The 6047-nt window shown below is 38.8% G+C and overlaps 1 protein-coding gene across 3 annotated transcripts in view; it reads left to right on the top strand.

Annotated features, from left to right (window-relative positions):
• Positions 1–1312: 1312 nt before the first annotated feature.
• The window catches only part of LOC123872319 (broad-complex core protein isoforms 1/2/3/4/5), a 49077-nt gene continuing 44342 nt past the window's right edge, over positions 1313–6047 (top strand). For all 3 annotated transcript variants that reach the window (XM_045916532.1, XM_045916529.1, XM_045916530.1), the window contains exon 1: positions 1313–1879. The gene's annotated coding sequence lies outside the window, so the exon portion shown is untranslated. The remainder of the gene's footprint in view (positions 1880–6047) is intronic.

The following is a 6047-nucleotide window of genomic DNA, read 5'->3' as shown; positions in this document are numbered from 1 at the left end:
GCTACGGACATCAGTTTATCTAACATAAACTTTTGATTTAAATATAGAGGAATTAAACTTAGAACATCAGGTTAATAAAAATAGGAGTAAGTATCTAGTAAGAGTTACTAATTTAACTCCAACGTAACTTGATCTTTTCGTAGCGGCCTACGCGCGTAGACGCATTTCCCCGGCTCTACGCATTGATGTAAGAACAACTACGCAAAGCTATTTCATTGATAGCTTTATGTTGACACTGGACGATACTTGTTTAAACTGTAATTTTATAACATACCGCACTATAATAAGTTACTTTTTATGCTTCATACAAAAAAAATGTATTTATTAAAGATGTATTTATTAGACTTTATCCGCGTGGCTTTGGGTCTTTTTTAAATCCCATGGGAACTTCATGATTTTCCGGGAACAAAAATAGCATTCTCTATCTCTGTGCCAAATTTTGTAAAAATAAGTTCAATTGATGGGTCGTAAAAAGCTAGCAGACAGACAGATAGACACACTTTCACATTTATAATATTAATACGGATTGTTAGATATTGTTTACGCATTGAAACAAAGCGTCATTGTTATAAAGTTGTCAAGTCAATTAAAAATGAAGGATGAATTATATTAATTAATAGATAAGTAGGCCTAATACGGAATACCGAGGCCGAGTGTACTCGACGCGAGTTCGCATTGTGCCCCTACACGCACACGCACTAGCGTGAACATAAAACGCAATTTTGTATTAGATTTAATTTGCCCGCACACACACACGCAGACGCGAGCGCCTCCGCACGGAAGTATGCCTTCCTCCGCACAAATTGATTGTGATCGTCGCTGAAAAGACGAATTTCAAAATAGCCTAATAACTTTTTTCTAAACAAGTCCTTTTTTTAGTATAAAGAAAGGCACAGCGACAGTAAGTGAAGCGTGACCAGCGCGTAGAGTAAGGGGGTGGACGTCTTGCGAGTGGCGAGTGGAGAGCATGTGCGCTGCAAAGAAAGTTCGAGAAGTGCATGCGTGATAGTTGGGGCGAGTTAGTGTCGCGCCGGGTGCAGTAGTGCGCGGCCTAGCGCCGCGGCGCCTCGCCGACGAGTGAGCGGCCGATTTAAAAACTATACTCCGAACTCGCGCAGAGAGCCGTAATACCACCCCCCGCGTAATGATTTTTTGGCGATGAATTTATATTCGCGCGCGAGCGGTGCCACTTTTTCGACCCCCCGCCGACCCACTCCCCCCGCTCATTAACGCAACCCAGATATGCAATTCTGATCTTTGACGAGGAGGCTGTAGTGTCGGCGGGCGCCTCGACGGGAGAGGTGCCCCGTTTTGTTTTTTCCCGCCCGGCTTCATTATTGATGGCATCGGGACGGTAATGCGGAAGCATGTGTGAACGTTTCATTACAAAAGGTGGACGCGGCTCGTGTTAATATCGCAGACCGGCCGGACCCGACCGGACGGGTGGACGCTTCCGCAAAAAAATAAACCAAATTAAAAAATAATAAGCGGCGATTAGTTTTTTTTTTTTTAAATTAAGAGTAATAAGGGTCGGTCTTGTATCGGGGTGCGAGCAAGTTGGAGCGCGCGGGTCGCAAGGCGGCTGGGGAAAGTTTGGCGAAGTTCGCAAAGTTCTCACGTGCGTGTGTGGCCGCGAGGCGTGAGTCGTGACGGATTGGCCGCTCGGCCGCGCGCTCGATTTCATTGGACACAGCACCTCCCAATTCGGAATTCCTCTGCCTAGTCTCAATTTGTGAATATTTGTCAACACTCGGGTTAAGTTTGTAAGTTTGTTTATTCGCCGTGTTCCGGGACCGGACATTGACTCCTAGTGACTTTGTTGATGTTTTGTTGATTGTTTTTGTTGAACGCGTTGATGCGGTGCCAGCCGGCTCACCAGGTGAGTGCAAACTTTAGCATTAACACTAGTTATCACATTTCAACTAATAATCCAATCCTAAATATTTTGCGTGGAAGTAACCGACTGAGCTTTCAGTTTCCCACAGTAAAGTGTAGAGAATTTTTACTTGTCTGGATTATGTTACAACTTCTTACAATCAAAAAAGACCAACTGTTAACTAATGATCCAGTTCAAAATTTTTGCGAGGTAGAACCGTCTTCAGTTTTCCACAACAAGGTGTAGAGAATTTTTACTTGCGTTGATTATATTGTAACTTTTTACGATTAAAAATAAGCAACTGATAATTAATTAAGTAATTAATGATCCGATGTAAAATATTTTGTGTGCGAGCTACCGGCTGAACTTTCAGTCGCCCATAAAAAGGTGTAGTGAATTTTTACTTACAATGATTATGAAGAGCTTTTTACGATTAAAAGAGAGCTACTGATAAGTTTTTGGGTTCTTTTTTTCAGTAAAATCTACTTTCCGAACCGGAGGTAGACTTCAATTACTAACCCAAATTATTTTGCGTGGTAATAACCAGCTGAGGTCCATAAAATGGTATACTGAATTTTAACATTGATAATATTGTAATCTTTTATGTTATGAAAAGAGCTGAGTTTCTTGCCGGCAGTAAAATCTGCTTTCGAAACTAATGGTAGAGCCACTGATGTAGCATATCAAAGATTAGACGTAGTGCAACTACATGAAATAAATAAATTTTGATTTTCATTCATCAAAAAAGTCTCTCAAACTTTTTAAAAACTAATAAAAATAAAATTAACCCGTTCCCAACTTGAATCGGTATTCAATTACTGTTCGTATTTTTGTTGAACTTGATTTTTATCTATCCCGAACAATTAGCGAGCCCCTTTGTGAGTTCAACTATTATGATGTAAATATATCTGGACGGACAGACGGACAGGGGTCTAGCTACGCTGCAAGTGCGTCGAGACCTCAGTATTAGACATTCTTGCATATGTAATTAATTTTTGAGATCAACAACCTATGCACCCAAACGGTTGATCTTATAATGAAATTTGAATATCAATAGAAAAATGTTTTAACTCTCTATTACAAATGTGCATAGACAATCTGACAAATGACTTTTGTGTGAAAAATCTAACCGGAAGTTAGAAATGTTTCCGTCCCAATGTGAATTTTTAACTGAACAATAAAAACGGTTACACCTACCTTTAAATAAGCGTTTTGTAAATTATTTGAATAGAATATAACGTACCTAGTAGCGATAGCCTATGTGCGTTTTTAACCCCCGACCCTAAAAGAGGGGTGTTATAAGTTTGACGTGTGTATCTGTCTGTGGCATCGTAGCTCCTAAACGAATGAACCGATTTTAATTTAGTTGTTTTGTTTGAAAGGTGGCTTGATCGAGAGTGTTCTTAGCTATAATCGAAGAAAAACGGTTTGAAAGTTATCAGCTCTTTTCTAGTTTTTTATGTCGGGGGTTTAGGTTTTTGTGTATCAATTAAATATCATGCGTTGCTTTATCGGTGACGGACAACAGCGCGGCGCGCGGCGTAAGGAAACCCGCATGTCTTAGAGTTCTCCATAGTGTTCTCAAAGATGTGTGAAGTCTGACAATCCGCACTTGTCTACAGTCAACTTGTCTATAATCCGCCATGGTCTACCAACTTGCTAGATGGCTAAACTCTTCTCTTCTGAGAGGAGATCCGTACTCAGTACCACTATAAGCCGGAAATGGGTTCATCAAGATGAAAATATTATTTGGGGGTCATAGAGAAAACCTATAAATTAAAAAAAAACTGTCTGTCTGTTCGTTATCTATGCATTCATGCATCGCTTATCCGATTAAGTTGAAACTTTCCTACAGATGTTGTTAGCACTTGCTTGAAGTTTTCTGATGTCATAGTAGGTACCATCAACGTGGAATAGGAGGCGCGCGCGTCGCATTGCAACGCATGCTGGGCATTCGCTACCTAGTTAAATAAATCGAATATCGATCAATAAATCTTATTTATCTTTAACTATTTATACTTACTTTGCATAACATTTAACTAATTAAGTTGTAAATTTGCCGTAGTTGTAATTTTATTAAACTTTTTAATAAGTAATTCTAAGTTTTACAGTTAATTGTTATTCATCATTAGGTTCTACATCTAAATTAGTAGGTAATTATACTTTAGAGGTCTAAAGTTTTTCTCATCATTTAGAATATTGCTCATGGAGGATTTATATTACCTTGAATATTAATCTGTAGGATAGATAGAAGATAACAAAAATTAAGTAAGTAATTTGTTGTTGATAAATAATATATTGAGAGGCCACTAAGAATACCTATTTCCTTTATGTCTAAAAGGGAATTGCGTGGTTTTAAATCTCATGAATGATGTTTGAAAGTTAGTCCTGCTGTTTGAAAAGTGTCATTGTCTAAAGGGCCGTTAAGTGTAAGTAGAGAGGTACCCAGGCTCAATGCCTAGTCGTTACATTCTGCAGTGCGAGCTCGGAGCGCGCGTGCAACATGGCTTGCACCCCTCCGAGCCATTGTGAGCTACATACGCCATAGACAGGTTAACTAGTCTGTACTTAAACTTGACCTTTTTTGATGGTAATTTTTGGCAGTTGAAGTTTCTTTCGCGCAAACTTGAGTGCTATAGTGCCATTGTGGGTTTATTTTTATTATTTACCAACGGATACCCGGAGTGCTAAAAAAAAAGAATGCTCCTAATGTATTGTTTCAATGCAAGCTCTCGGGTCCCCGGTTAACTCAATAACGCTTTCCAAATTTCCTCAAAAAAAGCTCGAGCCCCTGGGACCCACGGACCAAAGGTCTCCACGCCAAAAGGCACAAATATGAAGCTCCCATCGAGATTTAAACCTCTTGGCCCGTTCGGCGCTGGTGGCCGCTGCACCAGCCACAGAGGAGGTCGCCTGAATGTGGGATGCAGCTAAAGTGTCTACACACGTTGCACCCCAAACAAGCGACATGCCCGTCTTCCAAGGAACAAGCATCATACCATCAGGTCCCTAAATAAGTAGTATGGATACCTAATTTAAATAAACAGCCACCTTTTCAAATAACATTTATTTACTCATAGCTTCAACATACTTCACCTAAAATTGCTATCATTATCCAGATAAAAAATAATCAACGAAATTTTCATTAAAGAAAAGCAATCGTAAAACAGAAAGGCCGTCCCTACTACCTCTATCATCGCCCAAGCGGTCATCGAGTTGCATATATCTACATACCTTTTTAGTATCTATTGCTTTTTTCACTTTATGTCCGTTATATCGCATGCTAATGTGAAGAAAAATGCATGACATGAGAGTTTTTTATAATGTTTTCAAAGATTTGTGAAGTGGCTTTAGCCCTTTTCATTTTGAGAGGAGACTCGTGCTCAGTAGTAGACCGGCAATGCGTTGTGATAATGATAACGCCATAGCTTTTAAAAAAAAGGTGTTACAAATAAATAAAAATATTTTTTATTCAATTAAAGTTTTACAACTGCTTTTGAATCGTCAAATACATCTACCACTGGTTCAGAATGCCTTTCCTACCTAAAAGAACCGACAAGAAACTCAGCAGTTGCTCTTTTTAAAGATAAGTTGATATTTTTAATTTTATTACCAAAGAACACAAAAACGATAACCTAGTAGTTAACTTATTAGGATTTCAAATTTTGCATTATCGTTATCTAAACACCGCCAAATTCAATTCTGTTTTAAAGATAAAAACCAGATAAGAAAACTGCATTTTCGCAATCGAAACTTTATCATTTTATCAACTAGAAAAAATATCTATGAACACGAAATCGAAATTTCAATAGACGGAACGCAATCGAAAAACAGAGACGGTCCCCGCTAATTCATCCAGACGATCATCGATTCGCATCTATCTACGAAACATAGCCTTGCAGACTAGAAAAAAGAAAAAATAAAACCACCAAGTGCGATTCAGACTCGCGCACCGAGGGTTCCGTACTCGGGTATTTTTTCCGACAGTTTGCACGATCATTCAAAAACTATCATGCATAAAAATTAATAAAAATCTGTTTTAGAATACACACGTGTAAAGTCATTACATACGATACTCCACTTGGCAGGTACAGTTCTTACCTCAGGATCTTGCTTTCAAATTTGAAACACATTTAAAAAAAAATCTGTGATGTAACCACAAATTCACGGT

The sequence above is a fragment of the Maniola jurtina genome, chromosome 15 (assembly GCF_905333055.1).
Source record: "Maniola jurtina chromosome 15, ilManJurt1.1, whole genome shotgun sequence".
Classification (NCBI taxonomy): domain Eukaryota; kingdom Metazoa; phylum Arthropoda; class Insecta; order Lepidoptera; family Nymphalidae; genus Maniola; species Maniola jurtina.
This window is presented reverse-complemented; position numbering and strand designations above follow the sequence as displayed.